Source organism: Callorhinus ursinus, unplaced genomic scaffold (assembly GCF_003265705.2).
Source record: "Callorhinus ursinus isolate GAN/ISIS: 27379988/994484 unplaced genomic scaffold, GSC_fseal_2.0 scaffold8, whole genome shotgun sequence".
NCBI lineage: Eukaryota > Metazoa > Chordata > Mammalia > Carnivora > Otariidae > Callorhinus > Callorhinus ursinus.
The window spans coordinates 29,285,878-29,312,208 of record NW_027397070.1 but is presented as its reverse complement, the minus strand read 5'-3'; the positions used below and the strand labels follow the sequence as shown (position 1 = coordinate 29,312,208).

At 44.8% G+C, this 26,331-nt stretch overlaps 1 protein-coding gene and 1 non-coding gene across 3 annotated transcripts in view; both read right to left on the bottom strand.

Moving 5' to 3' along the window:
• Window positions 1-26,331, bottom strand: part of SAMD4A (sterile alpha motif domain containing 4A) — a 207,193-nt gene that overhangs the window by 112,696 nt on the left and 68,166 nt on the right. The gene's annotated exons all lie outside the window — the stretch shown is intronic.
• On the bottom strand, window positions 7,897-8,003 carry LOC112822796 (U6 spliceosomal RNA). Its single transcript, XR_003207789.1, has one exon. It is a non-coding gene; the product is annotated as a U6 spliceosomal RNA (small nuclear RNA).

Genomic DNA, 26,331 nt, shown 5'->3' with positions numbered 1-26,331 from the left:
AAATTCCAAGAGAAGAGGTCATCCTCTCGGGGGCCCTGTTGAACATTATGCAGCCCTTTCCGAAATCCTACAAAATCCTGCTCTAGGTGCATAGAAGAGGAGGCAGAGGACAACATATTCCAGATCCTGACAAAGCCTGACATCTATAGATCACTGAAAACAAAGTCTCCTAAGGTAAGCTTTAATCATCCCCACCTCCCTACCACCCTAACACAGAAAGTAAAGATGACCACACGCGTCCCAAGGCTCAAAAGAAATAAAACTACACACGAAAACAAAAACAAAAGGGCTGACTCTACCCTGAAGAAAAAAAATCTGTACTCTAAAAAGGAAGCAGTGGATGGGGGTAATGGGGTGACATTTCCTGCCGCCCTCCCCCCATACCTCTGCACCTCCCCTCCCTTCGCTCCGTGGTTTCGCTTCTGGCTTGGGCTCTGCTGCCCATCTTCCCTGAGGTATCAGTTCAGGCCCATGTGTTGAGCCTTGTTAATCCAAGTTTCGACTTCATGCCTGCTGGTATCTGGTTCATTGCCATGTTCACTGCAACTGAAATGTAGAGACCTACCCTGAGACATGTTCAGATTCTGGCTTCGCACGCCCCGACCATGGAACTCTAGAAGACTGATTTCATTTCACATTTTCAGTAAAGTCTAAGGTTCCTGGTCTGCCACTCAGGAGCATCCATAATCTCATCTCAAGCTGCCTTTCCCCCTCTCTCACCTTCTCCAACCCTGTACCTCAGAACAGACTCTGCCTTGGCTCATGTTACTCCTCCGTCTAGAAAGAACATTTCTGCCCATCTTTGCTTGGAGGGTAAATCCATACCTGTTCTAAGCACTTCACACAACTCACTTTATCCTTACAACAATCCTGAGAGGTAGATACTATTATTATACCCATTTTAAAGATGAGGAGGCAGAGGCACAGAGATGTGACCCAGCTTGATCAAGTAGCCCAAACAAGGAAGTAGCAAGGCCAAGGTTTGGACCTAATGGTCCAACCCCAAAATCTGTGATCCTAATGATGACTAAGCTGCCTCTTTCATAAAACCTGCATGTCCCAGCTCCAGCTAGAATTTTGATCTTCACCTAAACTCCATATCCCTTTAGTAATGTCTTTCCTATGGTCCTACCATTTTCTACCTAACTTCCTGGATGTTTATGGGCATTTCCTCTTTCCGGGGAGATGGTAAGCTTCTTAAGGACAGAATCCATGTGGGATTCAACTTTGGCCCCTAGGGTTTACCTCTAAGCCCTGCACCTGCACAGTGGGTACCTGTCAATATTTGTGGGTGGAAGGAAGCAAGCAAGGAAGGAAGAAAGTACCCACTCAGCAAGGGATCCCAGCTGGAGTGAGGAAGCACTTCATTCTTTGTTTTCATCCCTATGTAGTCGCACATTTTATATTTATCTTTATTGGTTTTGGAACATGTGCAGCTGCTCTGGTAAGGAAAGCAGGTTGCCTGGAAGGTTAAAGCTGTGTCCTATGTGCATGGGAAGCAACAGGGGTCGAGTTCCCCTTGGTTCTTCATACACAAGAGTGTGGTTTTGATACAGAAGCTACTTGGAGAAGCAGTAGTAATGGCAGTGAGGACAACAGCAGAAATAACAAGGAAAACCACTAGCCATGACTGCACACCAGTTCCGGGCACTTCACAACCAGTGTCTGTGATCCTTTCAATAACCCTGTAAGCTAGGCCTTGTCATTCTTAGTCCACAGATGGGAACTGAGATTTGGAAAAGCGAATTCTTCTGGTCAGGGTCACAAGCTGGTAAAACATAGCACAGAAGCATGAACCCAGATCTGCTTCCTTCAGGGTCAGTCCGGGCTCTGTCCACTATAGCAGCAATGCCTACAGTCCCCCAGGAGCTAAGAAAAGCAAGCTACCTGGTCCATTCATTCTTTACTTCCTGGACTCTCTCTTTGATTTCATCTTTTAGGTGAAAAATTACCCTCGCACACACCCAGTGCTTCCAAGAAACCAGATGAACAGTAACCTACTTTCACATTGCTCAGAGAGTTCTTAATTACTAGGAACAGACAGGACCATGGTCATAAAAAATGTACCACGAGATATCCAAGAGGGTGGTGCAGATGCGGGAGGGGGGCAAGGGATGGGGCCAGACAGATTTGCTTGGAGTCAAAGAGGCACAGAAAGAACTAAATGTTCTGCTTAGAAGAAAGATAAATCACTTTTCATTAACCTATAAAGTTGTCTTAGTTGCCCCACAACAACCACTTGATGCGTTCACAACATCGCCACAGAAACATTTTAGTGGTCTTGGGTGTAAACAATGGTTTTACACAGGAAGAGCAATGCTTTTCACCCTGCAGGGGTGGGGGGCGGGTGGGGGAAGAAGGGAATCCCTCAAAATGCAGCACACACTTAAACATGATTCAGCTGTGATTCATCAAAGCTGGAGTAGTATTCTGTTCACTCTAGGATTCTGGGTGCAAAGTGTTCTCTCAATGCTGGCAAAATCATCTTCCCATGCTCCTGAATGATAGGCCACTTCCGTTAACATGCTCTAAAGTTCAAAATACATTTAAGATAGATTCTTCTGTGTGTAAGGCAGAGTGGTGCTAGCGTGAGCAGAAATACTAATAGCTACTGGGAGCCTGGTCAAAAACCAACCACATTAACAGTCATGCTTCTAAAGATAAAAGCCCCCATTCAATATTCTTTATCAGCTTGATTTAGCCAAACTTGACACATTTGCTACTCATTTCTAGTCGTGGTGATTTCAAGTCTGTGACTGTTCCCTTGAAGGCAGCCTTCCATGGAAAGCACGTGCTCTGGAGGGAGCGTCTGGGGAGGGAGCGTCTGGGGAGAGAGTCCCTTCCTAAGGGACTCCGGGTGGAGGGCATGTGAGCTATTTAACAGTCTCTTGGCTAAGCCTCCTATGGCAACTAGAATATAAGGCAGGCAATCTGGGTGCCGTGTGTTCAAGGAGTTTCACAGCAATCAATTTCTAGCAAATTTCTAGCAAATCCAGGCAGTAGGGACAAACTCCGTAGTCTGGCCATTGCTCTCATGTATGGTGCCCCTTCTCAACAGAATTAAAAGAAGACAAAACATGGCAGCCTAATCTAAATGTCCTCTGCTCTGTTGTCTTGGGCACTGATCTGAGGCTCGTCCTTCTTTCTGTATCTTTCCCTGTCTGTCCGTCCCTTCATGACCCTGCAGCAGAACACGGTGGAAGAAGAGCACAGGCTCAGGAGCCAGACCCCTTCTGTTCAAGTCCTGACTCTGTCACTTACCAGCTCTGTGACCTTGGGCAAGTCACTTAGCCTCTCTTGCCTCAGTCTTCTCACCTATCAAATGGGGCTGAGAATAACACGACCTATTTCGTAGGGATTTTTTTTTTTCAGGTAGGCTCCACGCCCAGCGTGCAGCCCAGCACAGGACTTGAACTCACGACCCTAAGATCAAGACCTGAGCTGAGATGAAGAGTCGGACGCTTAACCTACTGAGCCACCTAGGCACCCCCTAGGGATTTAAAGGGCGTAAACTAGAAAGGGATTAAGGTAAAACAAAAGGGCCATATAAGGGTTAGCTATTACTATTTTTTTTTCCCCTTCCTATCTTCTTCCCTTTGCTTTCTTTCAATAAACACTTACTGAATATTCCCTAGCAACAAGTCTCTACATAGGATGCTTTGTAAACTTCGAACATAGACAGGGTAGAGTCCTTGTCCTCCAAGGAAGGACAGAAGGTATAATGCTACAGGAGAAAAAGATCACCAGTCTGGGGTTTGGGGGATGGGGCTCTGGCCCCAGCAGCATCACTAACTTCTTTGTGGTCTCCTCACCTGTAAGCCCGAGACCCTTCCAGGGATGTTGACAACAGAAGGCAATAGTACCCAGCCAGGCCCCACACACCATGCCAGCTGACTGATGATACCATCAGCACCACAACTCAGAGGGGAGAGAAAGGGTCGCTAGCCGGGCCGGTCACGGACGGCTTCATGGGCTCCGGATTTATGTGTGGCCCCGAAGGGCGGCTCGGAGGTAGGGAGATGGGATTGAGGGGAGGATGGATAATGTGCAGAGGCACAAGAGGATTTGGGAACTAGTTAATAGCACATTTTGGCGGCCGCGGAGAACAGGTTTGGGGAGAGCAGGAGGGAAAAGAGATGTGTTCCGCCTTTGGAGGCCGGTGTGCATACAACGAGGGGCAGGCCATGAGGAGGAACTCATTCCAGGACAGTGGTACGGGGGACGTCTGGTGGTGGCCTGCAGGATGGGCCAGGTGGGGAGCGGACAGTTGGAAGACAACTGCACAAGGCAGCCTTGAAGACTCAGAGGCTTGGGAGGGAGGCCCCCCCCCTCCACGGGACAGCTGCCTGGTCTGGAGAACTCCCGTCCCCACTCTTCTCCACAGGTCTCTCAAGTTAACAAGAGGATGACAGCAAAGTGTAAGCACAGTAAGAACTTAGTAAACATTCTCGAGAAGGCAAAATAACGCCTGTGAGAACAGTTGTGAATGAATTACTATTCACCTGGAAGTCAGTTATTGGTGAAACACATAACAGGTGACAGCAAAAGGAGGCGGCCCACGGAGACTTCACCCAGGTCACCGGCCCTGTGAGCCGGGAGAATATGACAGAAAGAGAGCTGGTCGTCCAGGGGAATGTCAGGATTGGAGGAATGGCATGCACCTCCCCTCGACTCTCCAGTCAGAACGGCCGTGGTTACTGGACGCCGTAACTGCTGTGTAGACTAGGGAGAAATTAAAGCCAATGCCCTCCCTGGACCTGGATCCCTGACCTACACTCCTGGTCCCTGAGGAAGAGAAGAGAGTTACACCCTCAGACTCTCAGCCTAAAGCCACCAATGGTGCCAATCACAGATACCACCGCATCCCATAAAAAGACAGTATGCGCAATTGTTCCCATTTTCAAAGTGAGAAAATTGGACTGAGGTCACTTGGTGAGTTGGTAACAGCTGAATCCAGAGCCTGGGACTTGTCATGGACTTGAAAGCCTGGTCCCTTCCCAGATGTCTCTCAGGACGGTTTTCTTGCCCCAGTCAGCCTTCACAAACAGATCTAAAACCACAGTGCAAAATACAAGAGCGTGAAATTGGAAATAAAATAGGTGCTTCTACATTGATTTAAATCCCATTTATTTTTAATAACCACTGAGGTTAGGCTTTGCATGAGAGGTGAGAGGTTGGTTTAAATCTTGATGAATGTCTTGGTTGACTAGTAAAATACTGTCATTCTGCTCAGGTGAAGAAAAGGCCCATCGAAAAATATCACACTTATTTAGCTTTTCTTAAAACTAAGTGCACATCTCCTGGACATTTTCTTCTGTGGTCTTGGGCACCTACGATTTGCCAGATTTTGTTTACTGGTATGTTCCCTTCCTCCAACATGTGCGGATAGATATGTGTCTGTAGGTTTATGGCAACGAAAGGGCTAATGCTCACCCTGTCACAATCACACATAAATTCTCATCCTAAATGGGAATCATTTGTCCTCTTAGTTAAGTGTTGATGGCCATGTTTATAAACTGAAGACATCTGGCTCAGAATGGGGGCTCAGACAATTGCAATAAAAAATAATAGTAATACGAATTGGTTAGTAGGAGAGGCTTCAGTGTGAGCAAAAACAATTATGTCAATAAGCCTAACCTAATGTGGAAGTAAATGAGAATATCGGGCCATGAATCAAGAAGCTCACATAGGCATTGTTTTAATTAAATCCATGAAGCGTTGCTGTTCCTCGTACTTCCCGTGGGTCCCTCCTTCCATTGATCTTGGGGGTCCCCTCTTTACCTCCAGGCCTGGAACAATGCTTCTGGGCTTTTCCCACAATCATCTGCTTCTCCTTATACATCGTTCCATAGTTGGGGTGACCCCTGTCAGTCTTGCTTAGTGATGGGTGGTGAGTCTCTCATCAGACTTAATCTAAGAACCCAAAGGTCTCTCCTTTACCTGAACAACAGCAGAAGAAATTTGTCTCTTAAACTCACTCCCTGAGCTTTCGAGTTCATACCCGGCCCAGTTGTGTCCCATTCCCAGGGAAGAATATCCACCATTGCTCAAAGTAAGAACAACAAGGTTTCAGGTTGAGATAGTCCCTTTCTTCCAAAAGCCTGAAATAGCAGGTGAGTGCTTCTTTCAATCTGTTCAGATTTTAGTCAGCACATTTTGGTTATTCTAGACCCAGAAAATCCTCAGAAATCAGAATTCATTATGGAGGGTCAGAACAATGGAGATGGATGCCGGTCAACCAGGAATTAATGAGGATTGCGGAAATCCAACCAATTTCACCTGGAGATCTCTGTGGCCATCCATCTTTTCCACCATCTGCTCCAAATTTGGCCCTATGCCCTGAGAGGTAAAAGACAAATGCATCCATCTTAAAAGTCCACCCAGGTGAAATGCCATTAAATTGCATTACTGTCCAGAACTGCAGAGAGAAACATTTCTTTCCTAGTTAATCTGGCAGCCATCAGTTGTTCCCCCATTAACTTGAGAGAAGCATCTGGTTTATGTGTTAGAATAAAATACCTCACAATCTATCAAAATTAAACCCCAAAGAGCTATTACTGAAATGAAGGGCGGTCTCTTTTTTGTTGGAGGTAGGTAGACGCATGCTTTCCCACAAAGTTCATGTTCTGGCATACTTATCTTTGGGATCTGCATTCCCTGGATGAATAGGAACCTAATAATCATACCTGTTTTATGATTTTAAGCATTCCAGGTTAGCATAAATTAAAGCACATTCATACGGCTGTTATTGTGAAAGACAAAAGCCACCTCATGGTAAAATATTATTCTTCCTGAGGGCTCTCAGATACCTCTTTTAGCGTGTCTAGTATCTACACGTATTCTGTTTTTCCTGCACTTGTTTGTGCTCTGATATAGAGTCTAGACAGAGCACAGAGACAGAGGAAGGTCTTTCAAAAATGTTTTTAGACCAGAGAGGATAGAAAATTGACCCACTGGATTTTAGGACACCTAAAATAAGATTTCTTTCGTTATATCCTGATCTCACTTCATGAGAAATAGGTATATTCCTGAACTATCAAATGGAAGTCACATATTAATAAATTGAATCTCATTATCTCATTATTTAAAGGAATTCCCTCTCTCCTCTGTGTGTACGTGTGTGTATGTGTGTGTGTGTGTGTGTGTGTGTATTGGGTTCACATGAACAAACAAATATTTCAAATCTTTTTTAAGCTAAAGACTATCTTTCTTGAAACAAGTATTTTGAGGGGCACCTGGGTGGCTTAGTCAGTTAAGCACCTGCCTTCGGCTCAGGTCATGATCCCGGGAGTCCCAGGATCGAGCCCCGCATCGGGCTCCCTGCTTAGTGGGGAGTCTGCTTCTCCCTCTCCCTCTGCTCCCCCCCCGCCCCCTGCTTGTGCTCTCTCGCTCTCACTCTCTCTCTCAAATAAATAAAATCTTTAAAAAAAAAAAAAGAAACAAGTACTTTGAAATATACTCTTGTTCAACTCCAAATGCTCTCTCCCTTATTTATTTCAGAGTTCTCTGAACTAAACTACATTGGTTAGGGAGAGAGGAGAAAGAGAGCAGGTGGGAGAGAGGGTGCGAGAAAGAGAGTGAGTGCAGTCGGAGAGCTCAAGCAGACAGGTCTGCCCACGGTGCCCCCCAGCTACATGGGTCCTTGATGAGCATGAGAAAGGAGGTGTGTGTCTGTCTGCTCCCTCCCCAACCTGGCTCAGTTCTCTTGTAACCTGCATAGTATAAGCACCTTGACAGACTCAGTGGGCATGTGTATTTTACACAACATGCCACAGCTGCAAAAGAGACCATGACTGGTTGACACTTGGACACTCAGTCTAGAAAAACTGGTCAAAGCATGGAATCATAAAAATGATACTCTCCTTATAGATAGATAGATAGATGATAGATTCACTGATACTTATGATATATATTCACAGATATTTATGTGTCATCCTTGTGCAGGGGCCATGCTAATCTCTCTCTCCTTCCAGCTTTAGTATATGTGCTGCCAAAACGAGCATTATATTCACAGATATTTAAATATATGAGTGTACACTCACTCACAAATTTGGTACAGGTGCAATGCCTTGTCTTCCACTCTCTGGAAGTCCCAGTTTCCTGAATAAACCAGAAATCTGCTATGATTTTCAGGTTCCAGTTTCCTTAAAGAAGATAAAAAATCCAAAGACAGCTGAAAAGCAATTTGAACTGCAGAATCTGCCTAGATTTTTATGACGTTCCCCACAATCTTTTAAAGTTATCTTGTTTATACTTAATTTGCCCACAATTTTTGTTCATCCTGGACAAGTCTTTCCAAGACAATGGTGTAGCTTCACAGAAACACCTCTCCTTTTCACACTCATGTACCATGTGTTTACATAACATTTAGTTACATCTTAAATGGAAAAAGTACACCTGGTGTAAACAGGTTTGTGAACAAACAAGTCTCAGTTGGCTTCCGATTGCCCTGATCAGGGAAGTAGGAGAGGCCACAACAGAGTAGCTGCCTCGCCCGAACCCCCCCCCCCCCCCCGCCGCCTGCCAGGCGCAGAGACATCTGGCCCGCGTGCTGGGGGACCAGGGCACGGCCTGGCTGGGAGTGGACCCAGGGAGCTTCTCTGAATCTCAGGTGAGACTCAACCAAAGAAACAGCTAACGAGCTATTCTCATGCCGGAGAGGAAAGCAACTGACCAGGTTGGCCCTAGGGAGAAACTGTAGGTCGGTCTCTAACCTGAGGCCTTTCTAAGGCTTTGAAGGGTAATTTTGTCTGCTCGATTCTTATCTTACATACTACTGGATAAACTTCCTCATAAGATGCGGTAACACTGCTGTAAACAGAACAGAAAGAAAAGTAGTCATGTTTTTGGCCAGAGAAAAACCAAAAAGGCAGAATATATGTTATATATTAATCCCTAAAATTCCAACTGGATCGAGAAATCAGCTTAGTTGCCTTGGTTCATTACTTTGGACCAAAGTCCATCATTTTACTCCTCCCGGCTGCTATCCAGGGTTTGGATAAACGTATCGTGGATGAGAGGTATCCGAAGCTGAATCCCGCCTCAGTGTCAAGGAGCGCCCACCCAAATCATCCACATGGGCCAATTCTACTTCGTTGCCACTTTGCAACACTTGGAGCTGTGAGGGATGGTAGATTTAAAGGGCCTTTATTTAGCTCCTGCATTTTATTTATTTATGACTTATGATTTACATCCTGCCTACTTCCACGAAAGATTTGAGGCAGCTTAGCTCTTCAGTTAAGCCCATTCTCAATCAGTTCAGTCACTTCTTCATCCTGCTATGTCCAACTTCAATGGAATAGTCTCCCCAGTGTGATCAATTACCTCAGACCCCTGTGTTCTGGGCCTTCCACTGAGCAACAAAGGCAGTGCCTTTGCAGAGTCTGTGACCTTTGGATTACTGCCCCAGCAGTACAGGAAATTCTGGCAGCCCTTCCCAGGGCATTCCCTTTGGTGTCAGGACCTCTCAGGGGTGGCGTAGGGTGTGGGGACCCACAAGGCCGTCAGCAGCTCCACAGCCCGCGCAGAGGGAACTGAAGAGTGGCTTCAAGGACCCTCCCTGGTCAGGACGTAGGCTGTCAATAAGCATCCCATCTAGTAGGGGTCTCCGTCAAGATGTTCAATAATCACACAGCCTTTTGTGAGAAACGAGAATGAGCAAAGCCTGAATCTCAGCTACTATGGATCTCCACCCCTCCACTGCCACCTGTCAAGTCTCTAACTCAGTGGAGCAAAGTACCCACAGGTGTTATTTCAATTTGCCATGATCTTTCTGGGCTGAACAGATCACCTAACTTTACTATGCTTGGTTTTTCTATCTAGATCTTAGTGATGAAAACACTGGTCACGGGCATGCTTCAAGAACCCCAGGGAGAGAACTGCCATGTGTGGCTACAGCGAAAGCCCCCGAATGTCGCTGCGCCTGAGGGCTGCTCCTATCTGACGCCCTGCTCAGGCACCCAACCTCTTGCTCTCAGCTTTTCTTTGTAAGAATGGCAGCTGCTTATCTCAATGCCTACTACTCTTCCCGGATAGTGAATAAAGCACTGCATTCAATCATTTACTCTTGTAGCCTGCACCCCTGGTAATTCTGCTGAGGGGAAAAATTTTATTCGGCACCTAGGACACAGCTGTCAATGTAAGGGATTGTCCTCAGACAGAGTCTGAAGACATCTCAGACAGAGATGCCTCACACCATCTGAATATATTTTTCCATTAGTGGGCACAGATTTGCATGCATCCTACTCACTCTCCCACCAACCTTTTCCCATCCAATAGCAGACATGTGGAAACAGCTGGTGGAGTCTTTGGGAGCAACCCGTGGCCATGGAATAGTATGCAGCTAACGTGCATGCACAAGGAACAAACCCATGACCCACAGTCATAGAGTCACTAAGGACTGAAGTTAATGAATAGACAAGAAGATCCAAACGTTGGTCTTGACTGGAATGGAAGCTATCTTCACAGAATAGGAAACTCTGGGCTAGATTCCCCACGGGTCTACCTCAGTGGTCTGCTTTTATCTGCTAATCAGCGCTCTGTCCCAACCACCTGACGAACCAATTACAGACTTAGAACATGCTAGACACACCAGGGACAGGACTTTGAACTATTCAGGAATAAAATGACAACGAAGCAATCCATAGACTCTATTTTATGTGTCTGAAGTATAGGTAGGTAAAATGTTTATTCTATATTATTTTAATCTCATAAGTTAAGGCAAGTATACGTAGACCCTTGTCCTGGGTATAAAAATGCATATAGACCAAAAGAGAATCACGCTTCTCTATCTATGAAGCACTGCCAAATGCTACTCTTGTGTGGTCTCACTATGACAACCTTGCTTGACAATCGCGGTGACAGGCATGTTCTCCATCATCGGCAGATCAAGGTGTCCCCTCACGTTGCTGAGCTGCTGTCCTCCTGGGCACTTACCGGCTCCTGGGCTCCCACTCCCACAAACTCTCTAGGAACACTCCTCAGCCACAGAAGGAGCTTTCTCCTGTTCTTTGCAAACAGAAGACACCTGTGGAAAAACTTGTGCCAGGGCAAATGTCCCGAGAGAGAAGTGGATGACAGTATGACAACTGCCTGGGCTTATGTCCCCAGCCTATCACTTTCCAGAACAAGTTATCCAGTTTCTCGGAGGACTCTTGGTTCCCTCCATGAATTATGAAGAAAATAAAAATAATATCTACATCCCATGTTCCTACACGGATAAAAGGAAGGCAGGTGATTTGAGAACAGTATGGCACCATCCAAAGAAGAGTTTAGATACAGGGAAGCCCGGGAAATTAGACAGGCCAAGATCCTGGGACCAGGGGAGGGAGACTGACAAGGGACTCTAGAGTGGGCCTGGCTCATTTCTCTATTTCCCTTTCCTGGCTCCAAGCACACCCCTTCCCCCCGGGTGATGACACTAGGCCACCTAAACTCTGTCCCAGTGTGTTGTTATACAAGGAGCTACGGTTGTCTCAAGCAAAGTCCCAGGTAGTGACGCAGCACGGGTAGTTTCCAAAGGAAATTTTCAGAGTCCAGAGTCATCCAGCACTCTGACGGAGTTGGACTCCGTGACGGTTTGTTTGTTTTCAGGTGCTATGTTCTACCTCATGACCACTAGCTCCCATCCATCTTTCCTTCCCTAAAGCGCCAAGTAGAGCATCCCCAGGAAATGTCTGCTGAAGAATGAGAACAGGGATAGGGATTTATCAGTTGATTATTCATGATCCACATAAAGTAAGGGCCATAAAAGCACCGAATGCCACCACCAAAAAATCCCCCACACAAAAAATTTTGTTAATAGCCCTGATAAGAATGGATACCACCAGGGAAGATGGCAGGTCTCTCAGGAACTTTGAGACTGACTTCCTGACCATGATGCATCTCGAATGCCTCACAGGCCTGTGGCGATACTGATCCCCTCAGCCCTCGAGCAGCTGGGCACAGCCTGAGACAGCTGGGTGACTCCAGCGTGCTGAACAAAATGTTAGCATCCTCCATGTTCCTCGTCATGTAAGGGACCCCAAAACAGCCATAGCAATGTGGAACTGCAATCCTAAATATCTCCTCTTTATAATACAGAGAGCCAGAGATAAATTGGATGCTTGGTTGCCCAGTTTCATTTATTTCCTTGCCTGATTCTGATATCAAGCCCTCACAAGCAGCCTATGAATGAGGCAGCCACAATTTACAGGTGCATAAACGGACCTCCAAGAAGCCAAGGGACTTGCCCAGTGTCATCCTCCTCTAAGCACCAGCCTGGCCCAATTCTGCTCATTCTCTACCTCCTGCACAGCATGGAAAACATAGCCAGCCAGAGGGTGTGCCTAATTCCTCAGTGTGACTTTTCTTCTAATGAATGTAATCTTAGAAGATGTGAGAGCGGAAACCAAGGGTGAGAAGTAAGGACATTACAATGGGAAGACGGTAGAGCAGCTTGGGGGGAATGCTGGCAAGATGGAATGAATCTTACTTGGAGGCCAAGTGGATACCACAGTGGAAAGATCACAAATGGTGCAGAGAGGTCTGGCCGCAGGCGATGGCGGGATGAGGAAGAGACTCTTGTTGGAGGGGGGGCGTAGGGTCTGACTGTCGTAGGGCCAGATGGCTACCCACCCAGGGCAGGATGTCAAACAAGCTTTCGGGCATGTAGGGATGGGGGCCACCTAGAGATGGTGGATGAAGAGCAATCATTTGCCCAGAGAAGGAGGCTGAAACTCTGGCTGGCTGAGACCTTGCAGGAGAATACAGCCCAGATCTGGAATGTGAGGGGGTCACTGAGCTTCCTATGGGGAGGTCCAGGAGATCTGTGATCCCCGGGTAACATTTATAATTAATTGGAGAGCTAAATAATTACACCTTCCCTTTAAGCTCCTCTTACATGTATGTCACGTGATTCAGTTAAAGAGTACTCTTGACCTCAAGGTCCTGAACCTAACACTGAAGTGCACTGTAAAAGGAGTCTTCACTCTGCGGAGCCTCAGCTCCTGGGATGGCTGGGATCTCCCCACCGTGCAATCTTTATCCTAGCCAGATCTACAGAATTGCCAAGTAGAACCCAAAGAGGACATTCTCACCTCCCAAGAGATAGGTGGAAAGGAGCCTGGCTCTTCACTGGCTAATTTCAACCGTCCTCATATGAGGTTTCCTGAAACTGTCACTTACTCTGCAAGGCTGACTGTCCTCCCAGTGCAGCTGGCGCTTAGGGAAGAGCTGCTGTTCATCTGACGTGACTGTCCCACAGTAGAGGACGGACAGCGCCTGTGCCTTAGCAGAGAACCCAGCACAACTTTGACAGCAAAGTTGCAACACTCTCGGCCAAAAATCCTTGACTACCAAGCTAGAGATCGTGCTTCCAGCTGACCTTTCCTCTTCCCCTCCAAAAACCTGGCATCTCTCTGACCCCTTGACTGGCAGTGAGCAAGCAAGACTGGCAGCCCCATCACACAGTTCATTCTGGCCGCCTTGGAAAGTGACAAAGGAGTCCGGGAGGAAAGGTGCACCTACAGAGGGGGGAATGCAGCAGCGCAGTGAGGAGAAGTCTTCCTACAAGAACATCATGGTCGTGTGACTTACCGAAGGAAGGTTTTAGATAATTATCAGTTTCAGTTTCTCATTATACCGCAGATAGGCGGTGGGTGGACTAATTTGTTTCAGTGGCCAAGGTACCTGGAATATGTTATAATAAAGCATTTTAATGGCTGATATATGTCACTGTAAGTTTAGTGAGGAAATTGAAAAATGCTCATACTACAGGCGTTAGACACAGGTATGGAGTAGATGGAATGCATGCGATCCTATAAAAGGCACCCGAAATACTCGTTCATCTGTCATTGACTTCCACTGGAAAACAGATGTTAGGTTTCTTCAGGGGATGGAGAAATGGCAAAAAAAATCACGTTATCTGTCACTTTGCCCTGTGGGCTTGGCAAAATAGAAGAAAGCGCATATAAAGCTAATCCCAGAATCAGCTTTACTATAATTCTTGCTACTTATTCTAGAGGATATCTGTGCAAATGTCTCAGCATCTCTTAGTCTCTCAGCAGATAGGTTCGTGCTTGACTTATCACGAGTTAGGGGGCTTCTCCCAATACTGCCAACTAAGGCAAGTCCAAGCTCAAGGGGGAAAAGCCAGGAAGGGGTGACCTACAGAAGACATGCTGGGAGGGGTCCACCATACCAAGAACAGAAGTTTCTCCAAAGGACCACCTTGGGGAGAAGAGCCTTGGACAGTTTCAAAGTATCTCTCACTATGTCAACAGAGGATAGTCAACCAAAGATGCGATCAGTGAAAAGCAGTCTTGACAGAGTGATGTGATATGAAAATCTATTGAAACAATGAAGGGTAAAAACAGAAACCAAAGATTATTGGAGAGCTGAATTCTATAGGAAGGGAAGTTAAGGATACGAATCTAACCCTTTAACATCTATAATCCTGCCCATCTGATTTTTATTCATTTTCCATGTCCACCACAAAACCAGCTTCCTCAATAATATAAATAATAAATATTTGTTGATCATTCAGATTATACACCAAACACTTTAAGCACTTCACATGTCTCAACTCCTTATCAAAACAAATCTATGTGGCAAATTGTATTATATTTCTCCATTTTACAGAAGACAACAGTAAAGCACAAAGAGGTCAGGGGCGCTTGGGCTAGCTCTTGATTTTGGCTCAGGTCACGATCTCGGGGTCTTGGAATGGAGCCTGTATCAGGTCCATGCTCAGTGGAGAGTCTGCTCAAGGATTCTTTCTCTCTCTCTCTCTCTCTCCCTCTGCTTCTACCCCCTCCCGGGGCGGGGGGCGGGGGGGGGGCCTCACATGCGCACATGCTCTCTCTCTCAAATAAACAAATAAATCTTAAAAAGAAAAAGCACAAAGAGGTCAAATAAATTGTCTGATATCACACACCCAGTAGAAAGCAATGCCTGGATTCACACCTGGCTCTTTTGGCTCCAGAGCCTCTTCTCTTAACCCTTATACTTCACTGTCTTTCAATGAAGAGGAATGTCCAAAGGAAAGGGAGAAAAGAGCGCCAGTGAAATAAAATGGGTTCTACCTTACATTTGCTGGAATACACTCAGTGAATAAATGCCTACTGCTTTGATTCTGTGTCTTCCAAGGAAAGCGAACACGGTGATTGCCACCCCAGCATCCATCCCATCTCTCCCCCACGGTGGGGAGGACATGGGATTTGGGCAGACCAATCAATTGATGTGGTCCCTGAAAAAGCCTCTCTTCTATTTGCAGAACAGTGAGCTGCATTTTTATGTATGGGTTAGCCTCCTGCGAACTTGGGAAAGCAAGTCTTTCTGACCATCCAGGAGGTAACTGATGAAATCACTCTAAAGATCTATACAGCTGAAGATCAGACCCTAGTCTACAATGAAAATTAGCCCAACAAGAGCAGTGTCCCTTGAAGCCCAAACTGAAATAGTCTCTAGTGTAATTTACTTCTCTAAGAGAGAATAAAAACAAACGTCATTTACTGAGCACTACCATATATGTGCTGGACACTGATGGGCTGCTCTGTATGCTGTGTCCTTCATGCATCCTCTGTGTTCTCCCTGGAGAGACAGTCGGGGCTTCCCAGCCCCAGAGCGAGGCTGTGGTTCCCATGTATCACAGACCTACACTGCTTCTGGGACAAAATTCATGCTGGCCTGTGGCTAAGTAAGATCAATACAATACAATACAATACAGTACAACACAATAGGGGTTTCTCCCGAAGCTACATGTGTGTGGTATAGAGGACTGTCCTTTTTTTTTTTTTAAGATTTTATTTATTTATCTGAGAGAGAGAGCGTGTGTGTGTGTGTGTGTGTGTGTGTGTGTGTGTGCATGAGCAGGGGGAGGGGCAGAGGGAGAAGCAGACTCCCGCTGAGCAGGGAGCCTGACTTGGGGCTCGATCCCAGGCCCCTGAGATCAAGACCTGAGCTGAAGGCAGACGCTTAACCAACTGAGCCACCCAGGCACCCGAGGACTGTCTTTTATTCTGAGATTATATTCTTCCTATTTCTGGTGTGAAAATATCTTTTATGAAAGGATTGTAACATTATATGACAATTTTGCTCTTGTTGTTTTTAACATCCTTACTTTTCAAGATAAAAGCTAACAACCCTATGTTAAGCCTCCTCAGTTAAAAAAAAAAAATGTTAGATCATAAAATTCCAAAGCGTAGGATCACTGGCTCAGGGGGCTGATAGCCTGGATTTTGTCCGACCTCAACCACGGGGGGCGTTCAGAAAACAAAGAGACAATCCCAGTGGCTGAAAAGTACCCTGCACTGTCAGTGTCTTCCTTGCTAAGCTCCTATCTGACCTCTAGTTACTCCCTTGGTCCCCACTGGCTGCTACCAGTAGGAATTCCCTATCCTTCCTGGCCAAGCTGACATGCTGTGCAGAGTTCAGGACACAGCTTTAAATGTGGTTTCCTGATTAACAGAGAGACTCCAGTGAGGCAGGAAGGAGTTCAAGCTCGAATATTATATGTCATAGTCATCTACCAGTTCTTAGGAATGAATACATCAACAGAAATGACCTGGAGCAAAATACCATTCCTGAGAAAATCCTTAACAACCCAGCGAGGGACTCCTGTTACGGCACTCCACCTTTTGTGTCTTCTTTTTACAAGAAAGAGACACACAAAAGACTCAGTTCCCCTAAAACACATTTACACAGAAAAATATTTGAGAAGGCTGATGGTGATTAAGAGGAACGAGTGCTAAAAGAAGCAGACACCACGTCTATATGACTTTCTGGCTAAAGGGAGATGGGGTCATCAACTCGGCTCTGCCATTAAGTTGCCCTTGAATCTTAGGATAAATCATTCTCTGCCCTTCTCCTTCCTCACTTGCCAAAGAAGATGTCTGGTCACCCTTGATCCTCACATTCTCTGGTTCTATTCACTGTCTGGAGGAAAGAGCAAGGTACCTTCATGTATCAAGAAGGATACTGAGAAATAATATGGAAAGGAAACATGGAGCGTTTCCAGGGGCATCTCCGGGAGGGGGGTCTCCCCAGAGTGAGCTTCCAGCCAGAGCAAAGAAACGAAGTAGGCCTACATTGCTAAGAGCAGGAAAGAGAAGGTAAAGAAAAGAGCAGGAAGAAAAGAGGAAGGGGGGGTGCGACTGGGTGGCTCAGGTCATGATCCCCGGGTCCTGGGATCGAGCCCCTGGTCAGGCTCCTTGCTCAGAGGGGAGTCTGCTTCTCCCTCTGCCTTCCGCTCCCCCTGCTTGTGCTCTCTCTCTCTCTGTCAAATAAATAAATAAAATCCCTTTAAAAAAGAAAGAAAAGAGGAGGGGAAAAATCAGAGAAAAGGCAGGGCTTAAAATAAGTGTGATCCTTTGAATAGAGAAAGCTGAAAACAGGAAAAGTGAAGAAGAGCAGAGAAAGAAGGGAAAGAAAGAATCAGACCTCTACCTCTCATTTTGGATAGAAATAGAATTTCCTAGCCCTTCCACCACCCACCCACCAAAAATGTCACCAGATGTGAGGTCCCATGGCATACCACCAAACTAAATAGAGAAAAGCCTCACTCTTCTAGAGAACACTATAATACCATTTTCCGTAATACAGAGAACACAGAGGCAACCCATTTGTCCGCAGATATGACAGAGAAAAGAAGAAAAAAAACAAAACAAAACTCCACAAAAGGTCCCTAACCTTAAAAAAAAAAAAAAAAAGATTCTGGGCTAAGCTATCCAGAAATAGAACATTTTGATTACAAAATAAAAACTAGGTCAATAAGATAATGGACGTGATTTAAATGAAAATCACAGTATTTGTAATGGGCTAAAAATGGTATCAATATTACTGCAGAGAAGGAATATAATTAAATGTATTTTTAAACAGCAGCTCCCCGCCCCAGCCCTACAAATCCCAGCCCCACCACCAGTACTCCTCCACCTCATCGGAGAGGAATGTGCTGGCCTGCCACAAGTTGGTCTGAAGAATGCAGAGTTTCCGTACTACTTTAGAAGATCCCAAATGACACTGGTTAGCTACATTCTTTCACTTTTAGATCACTGTTATTCATTTATAAAGCAAAGAAATGGAAAGGTTAGGGATCTGACCATTTCATTCTTTTATGATTTCTGCTATATGGCCAGGAAACATGCAGAGGGAGGTATAACCATCACAGTTCTCTCCAGCCGACTGACCCAGGAATTCCCGACCATCATAGGAGGTGGATAGAGATCCTAAGAGGTTTTGCACGGGCCAGGAATTAAGATAAAGGGTGGAAGTGCAAATTTCTGGTTTTCCTTCTACGACTTGTGGTGTGACCTTGTGGATAAACTCTAACTCTGGAGTGTAATTTATCTTCTAAGCCCTCACAAGGGGAAGGGAAGCAAAGAGGAGAGATGAATGAGCCATAAGGAATCATGATCTGGATGGTGACTAGGATTACTCTAGCGGGCAGGCAAGGGCTGCTGCAGCACCTGCATTTCCCGGGATGTCTATATAACAGCCTGGGACTCGGGGCGCCTGGGCGGCTCAGTCCGTTAAGCGCCTGCCTTTGGCTCAGGTCATGATCCCGGGGTCCTGGGATCAAGTCCCGCATCCGGCTCCTTGCTCAGCAGGGAGCCTGCTTCTCCCTCTCCCTCTGCCTCCGCTCCCCCTGCTTGCGCTCTCTCTCTCTGTCAAATAAATAAATAAAATCTTTTAAAAAATAAAATAAAAATAAAAGCCTGAGGCTCTGTTTATGAGGAACTATCAACGGCCCTTCTACACTTGGGATGCCTTCAGGGGTCACATAAAGATTAAGCTGGATTACTCTATGATGACTCTATTGCTGTTTTAGAATATATACGTACACCTGCAGGCACATCCACAGAGTACTCCTTATGAAAGGAGACTGTGTCAATATTGATACCATGGAAATCTCAGATAAGATATCTGCGTGACAACATATATCATGGTCATCATTCCGAAGAGACTGTTTTCATAATCGCTTTGTGGGTAGTGCCTATTGACTAAGAAGTTCTTTTTTTTTTTTTAAGAGAATTAACTCTTTAATATGTTTCGATTCCAACACACCAGCCACGAGGGGCAAGGCACTCCCTCAACCTTAGACAGCACAAGCTTGCTTCCCATGAAGAAGATCTGTCAAGTGACAAGTGAGCTTGCCCAACAAAAGAGAAGTAGAGAACTCAGTCATTTTACCTTATGACTCCCATAATGTTGAACTCCTTAAGGGCCATGAAGTGTGTCTGTAAATTATCATTCAGTTAGTGCCCACTTCATCCCCTCTTCACTTTGAGCACCAGAATAAAAGGTATTTAAACAAGCAGCAAGTGGACAGACACCCTCACCACGAGTCCTTTCTGGAAGTGACTTAAGGAGCTCCAAACCCCTGGTATTCCCAGTCAAGTGAAATAAGTCACTATAATAGGCCTTGAGGAATTCTAAACCAACAGAAAGGCCAAAAAGTTAAGGATCATCTGAGCTCATCCTATCACTCTCAGGGTTATTCTTATTTATAGTTCCTTCCTTTCACCCGGGCCTCTAGACCATGAAACAAAAATAGTGAAGCAAATGTGTGGCGAGGGGCACTGCAGACGAGGCAAGATTTCTGTGCATATCCACAAAGTGTGGCGCTCGGTTTTCTGCAGACAAGCAGTCCGTCAATCTCGTTTTTTAACTCTGACCTTCCATGACCTCAGTTGGGAGATCCTAAGAGAGATGAAAGAAAAGAACCAAAAGGTCAAGCAAGTAAAAAACACTGAAAGAATGCTCAGGGCAAGCATATGATATGGGGCACGCCTCTGTCCTGGGAGTGTGGTGGGGGAAAAATGGATTATTTATAGGGGAAGGGAAACAAGATGACAAAATAAGCTCTTGACAAAGAGGACAGAAGCTTATGTTTGGAAATCTTGGGAAGGGGGGGAGGAAAAGACACTGGAGTCTCTTGCACAGTCCCAGGGCGAACGTGGTCTAGCGGTGACTTTGGCAGATTTGGGCTTCTAGCAGGGAGGAACCAGCTGAGGGCTGGGGAAACTGGTGTTTTTGGAGAAAGAGAAACAGCTGCTTGAGCACGAGTGTCAGAAGGAAGTCCTCTTCCCTACTGCCAACCCACAAGACATACGTATACTCCAGTCGCAGGAGCTACTATAACGAGACAAAGGGGACAATACTGAGCCACTGCCGATTAGTGCCCCCAGACCTCTGACAAGGGGACCATGCCAACAAACGCACGGAGGGAAAAAGCATGAGCCAATAACATGGGGATCCCTGCCTAGAAACAGGACGCATGGAAGGAATTCTAATTTTATCTCTTCAAGCAACTATTAATTACTTACGCAGGTTCAGAAACAGGATGTATGGCGAATCAGTATGTAGTGTAAAGATGTATCTACAAACAATATGTAAACCCTCTATTCCAAGTCTTGGATCTGATAAAAGTTGGGAGTCTTGATTGACTTAATTTAATTGCATTCGCTTCTCTTCTGTCGGCTTTGTCAGGTGAGAATCAGTGGAGGAGGAGGTAAGGGGTAAGTGGAGAGACAAGACACTTCTCTCTGGAATAACCATTGCCCAAGTAAGAGTTCTCAATAACCCCTTCCACTGCCCTATTAGTACATTATAAGTCCGTAACCATAATAGAAAATCTTGCTTTTTTAAATGGCAAACATTCTCACAGTTAAAAGCCTAAATAGACGAGAGACAAGAATAAACTAGAATACCGAATATTTCAACACTTGGCCATTTTAATGGGAAAAATATGATGTACGCATTTCCATGTAAATGGAAATCCTACATTTATAAAAGCAGGGAAGATGATTACGTGTGACAAATACTTATAGGCAAATGAGAGAAACTAGAAAAAAATGCCCTCTTCTAAAATAAACTACTCTTTTTTCAGCACACAATTCTCCTAAATTCTGACATTTATGCTTGCTTGAAAAAACAATTTAAGTCAACACTTCCCACTCTGTTATTCAACCCCGAGGCATAAAAATTTGATTAAATAGCCTAAAAATGCCTTCGTGCACAAGGAGCAGGCAACAACTGACTTACACCATGACAAAGTCATGCTATAGCTTGGCTTCTCCCCAGGTGCTCTGTTGGAACCCTCCTAAATCCATCATTGACTCTTGCTTTCCCTACCTTCTCCCTTCTTCGAGAACATACCAAAGCCTCCCAGTGTGGGCCTTCTCCCAGTTGTTGCCCCCACACTACACCAGTCTCTTCAAAACACACCTGGTCTGTTTCAACAACACCATAACCACAACGGCATGTTCCTTCCCGGGGTCAGCACCTTCATTCCCAAACAGGACCCTGTAACTTCCCTGTCCCTAAAATCTTTGTCCCACTCTTGAATACTCTTGTTCCTCAGCTTCTCTTTCTCTTCTGGCTCCTTCCTTCCCCCAAAGACCTTAACAAATCAGAATTCATCAAATAAGGAGCCAGCTGCAAGATCACATGTTCAACTGCCTCCTTGACAGCCCCACTAGGACGTCTAATAGGCATCTATCTCTAGCTTAGTATGTCCAAAATGGAATTCTTGATTTTGGTTATAAACCTGGTACTTCTTCAGAGTTCCCCATCGCAACAAAGAACACACTCAACTGCTTAGGGCAAAATCTGAGACTCACCCCTGACTCCTCTCTCTCTCTCATTCTCTCTCTCTCACCAAACATCTTATCCAACAAAAAATTCTATTGACTCTGCTTTGAAAATGTATCCCTGGAATCCAACCACTTGTCTCCATATCCACCACTACTATGCTGGTTTAAGCCATCAGGATCCCTCACCTGGAATACTGTAGTAACCTAACTGAGCTCCCAGCTTCCACACCTACTCTGTTACTAAAGTCTGTTCTCTGGACCCCATTCAGAGCGGTCATTTACAAAGTCCAATAAAACTCATCTTCCATCTCAAGCTTTCCAAAGGCCTCCCATCATACTTAGAATACAGTCCAAAGTTACATAAGGCCCGGATAGCCCCTGGTAGCCCTGTGACCTACAAGGCTACCTCTCCAACTTTATTTCTGACCACACTTTGCTGTGCTCTCCTGACTCCATTCACACTGACTTTCCCACTATTTTTTAAAACACATAATTGTGAATATTATCTGCGTGCATGGATTACATATCATCTCTATGCAAATGTTAAATCTATTTATCCACCTACACCTGCTTCTCTGATACAGCCTCAGGATACACACTGTCTATAAGGCATCTCAAGCTCCATGTTCCTATGCCAACACAAATTCCACATTGCAAAAAGAAGCTGTTCTGCTATCACCAGGCTGGAAACCCTGAAGCAGCTACCAACCTCCAACCTCCACTGTACTGCCACCCACGATCAGTCAGGTGCCAAACCCTGCCATGTCCCCTACCACAGACACACCTCACTTTGCCCCTTTCTCCTTCCTCCCTGTGTTTAGAGTCTTGTGTCTGACCTGGTCATCTCATGTCTGAAATCCTACGCCTCCACTTGTCTCTTAGCCTCCTCATACTGCTGTACAAGTGTCCCTCCAGAGGGCTGACAAGGACTTCTTTCTACACCCAAGTTCAAGTCCACACATGTCAGCCTCCATCTCTGCCGCCCACTACTTAAATTTTCTATTGCCTTCTACTGTTCCTATGCTGTCCAATAATGATAGTCACTAGCCACACATAGCTATTTACACTACAATGAACTAAAATTTAATAAACCAAAAATTCAGTTCCTCAGCTGCACTAGTCACATTTCAAGTGCTGAAGGGCCACATGTGGCTGGAGGGGACCCTGCTGGACATCTCCATCATCACAGATAGTTCTACTGGGCAGTGCTGGAACCTATTCTCTCTGAAAAATTTACTCAACTCCCAAAACAAACTCTTCTGCGAGAATAAATCCCATAACCAATGAGCCCTTTCAACCTATTTTTACCAAGACCTCATGCTTCAACATTAAGGAGGTCCTGAAATATTTTTCCCTGAGATCCACCCTAATTTTAAGGGAAGGGTAAATGCCATACCCTTCGCCCTAACACACATAAACATGACTTTCCTTTCATAAAATTTCTCTTCTGTGCAGAGTAAATATTTGCATATTACTATTCAATTTTTTTTTTCAGTGCTTGATCAGCTATGATGCCTTCACTATCTGCTCCATAGGGCTATTTTAGACTGAATGCTCTTGCAGGCAAAACCAATATTTAATGATGCCAAGTATAGAAAGCTCTTCAAAAAGTGAGTTTTAATAAGGGTGATAGCATAGTGGGAAAACACCTATGCTTTGGAATTACCCTGCTCTGAGTTCCTGTCCTGTCCCTTACTAGCCACTTGGATCTTGGGCAAGTTACTTAATCCTTCCTTCTCAGTTTAAGCATCATAAAACAGAGAACACGGTAACTCTCTTCCTCATGGGGTTGTTGTGATAATTACATGGGATCAGACCCATAAATCTCTTAGCAATCATTTATATGTGATGATCACTCATTGATGTCAGCTGATGATATCAATGATTTTAGCCAGTTGTACACAAAATAAATTTAAATAATACTGGAAGGGGTTAAAAGCATGATGAAAAAGAAATCATGAATGCAACTGCTCCTCTTAAGAGAGTCAAGTGAATGTCTTCAGATACAATGTGATGGATATTACTTAAATATCAAATGGTGGAAAATATGTATCAAAGTAACATAAATTTGAGCATTTCTATTCTGCTTCTTGTATAAAAGCTGCATAGAGTTTCCAGTTCTTTGGAAAATTTGTTTCAGGAACAGTGGAACCTTGCTTGGCAAGTTGAACAACTTTCCATTAGTTAAATGCAAGAAGGATTATTTCATTTTTAAAAGTGAAATGTGGAAAGTGGTTAAATGGGCAGGCTATAACTAATCATACTAGTCTTTTAAAAAATCTGAAAAACAAAGCAATAATAGAAGAAAGACCCATAATTCAAAGCACATGTGAACATCATTTTGTATTGATTGCTTCAAAGTCCATCACGCCAGTGAACAACTAAAATGAATATACGTATTCTACACATTTGGAGCATGAGATATCTCCCCCTACCTTCAGTAGCTGAAATTCAGAGAGGGCTGTGTATACTCAGGAGCCAAAGCCAGTATAGGAATTCTGCCCAACCCGTCATCCATTCTTCTTGTGCTATGGCTTCTGAAGGTAATAAGCCAGTGTGGTTCTCAACGTATGTGCCTCGGACCAATAGCAGCAGCATCACCTGGGAACCTGCAGATTCATGGGCCTCACCCTGGACCCACTGCATCAGAAAAACTCTAGCAGTGGGGCCCACCCGTGTATGTTTGGAGAAGCCCTCCAGGTGTTCCTAGTTTCCTAGTGCCAGAGCCTGGGAAGCACACCGGGGCTGCACCTGGGCCCTCTACTGGGGGCAGCTCCAGCAGAGAGGCCATTAGGCCTTTTCTTAGACAGACACTATTGAAAATATCTTCACCTGGCTCTCATTTGTTTGGACACATGATATGAATTCAGCTTCCCTCACTAAGGTATGATCCCCTGATGTGAAAATTAATGGAATCATTAACAGTGCCAAGCAGAGCCCAGGAAGAAAGGACCCCCACGGCTCTACGGCACCAACAAGCCTCCACAACACCACACATTTTGTCTATCACATTTAGAGTGGAGGCAAAATTACATGGCCCCAAACCATACAGCTTTATAAGAAGAGTTACTGACATACAACAAGACACAGAGGAAAAATAGAAAGGATGGCGTACTGCGGCTAATTTCCCCTTATGCTTGTTTATTTTTAAATTCGTTTGGGGAAACAAAAGAGTCACAAAATTATATAACAAAATCCCACCAACTATATGAAAAACAAACAAAAAGGAAAGATACTAGATGCCCTCTTCAGAGGTTTTTCAAAACATAACACTTCCTAACAGTCTAAACTCATTTGGAGGGGAAATGGAGAAATATGCTCGACCTCAAATTTTTATCATACGAAAGTACTTTTAAGCAAGATTTGTCTTCAATGACTTTCGTTGTCATTTTTTTAAAAGGATCTAAGACAAAACAGAAGCTTATTTTAATACTTTGATGCTTCCATAATGTTGACAGTTATATTTTCACAATTCAAATGTGTTCTCCAGCACAGTGCCTTATTCATTTTTCAGTGGAAGGGAATAAAATTCAACGTGCATTAATTTAAAGTCTTATGCTTTTTTAAAGATTTTATTTATTTATTTAAGAGAGAGAGAGAGAGAGAGAGAGAGAGAGAGAGAGAGAGTGTGTGTGTGTGTGTGCGCGCACATGAGGGCAGAGGGCAAGGAAAAGAATCCCAAGCAGACCCTGCACCAAATGCCTAGCCTGAGGAAGGGCTTTGTCCCAGGACGGGACCTGAGCCCAAATCAAGAGTCAAGTGCTCAACCCACTGCGCCACCCAGGCGCCCCTAAAGTCTTGTGCTTTTTTAAAAACAGGTTTCGTTTGAAGATTTTTTTTGTAAGGTACCTATAGTCATATATTGTTTTTGCAAATAAGATAATTTAAAGAAACTAGCAGATTCTTTCACAAATTTATATCACGGCCACATTGCATAGTTATATATGAATAGCCAATTTCTGAAAGGAGAAAACCTAACTGTAGTAATGTCTGGGCATTGGGACTGGGGTTGAGGGACAGAGAAATAAGACTTTTACTTTTTCACTCTAAATTCTTGAGCCCTATTCAAACTTATTTTTGTACATATTTTGTATAATTCTTTTTTTAAAAGATTTTATTTATTTATTAGAGAGCGAGTGAGAGAGAAACAGCACGAGAGGGGAGAGAGTCAGAGGAGAAGCAGGCTCCCCACTGAGCTGGGAGCCTGATGTGGGACTCGATCCCAGGACTCGGGGATCATAACCTGAGCCAAAGGCAGTCGCTTAACCAACTGACCCACCCAGGCGCCCCTTCTATAATTCTTCTAACTGCACTAGGTAGAAATAAAATGAGTGAACTTGAAAGTAATAAATCCAGGTTGCTGGACCATTAACCTTTGGCATCCATTTCATTGTCCGCCACCTGATAGCTTTAGGAAGCAGTTTCCACTAACTTTTCCTACTTTGGGGTGCACTGTCTCCAGATGAGAGTAGGCTCTCATCTGGTACAACTCAGTCACACTGCCAATGAAGAAACCAAGGCCCAGAGAGGTTAAAGTTGGCCCACGTCATCAAACTTACTGATACCGAGGCAAGGCTCATCCTCAGCTCTTAGCCTTCTTGGTTTATGCTCAATTTCCTTTTTTTTTTTTTTAATCCTATCATGTTGCCCATCACATACTCTATATGCCACTCACGCCTTAATCTAAGATCTGAATCATAATCACGAAGGTACTACAGTGTTACACAGACATGACTCCGTTAGAACTAAAGCTGGACAC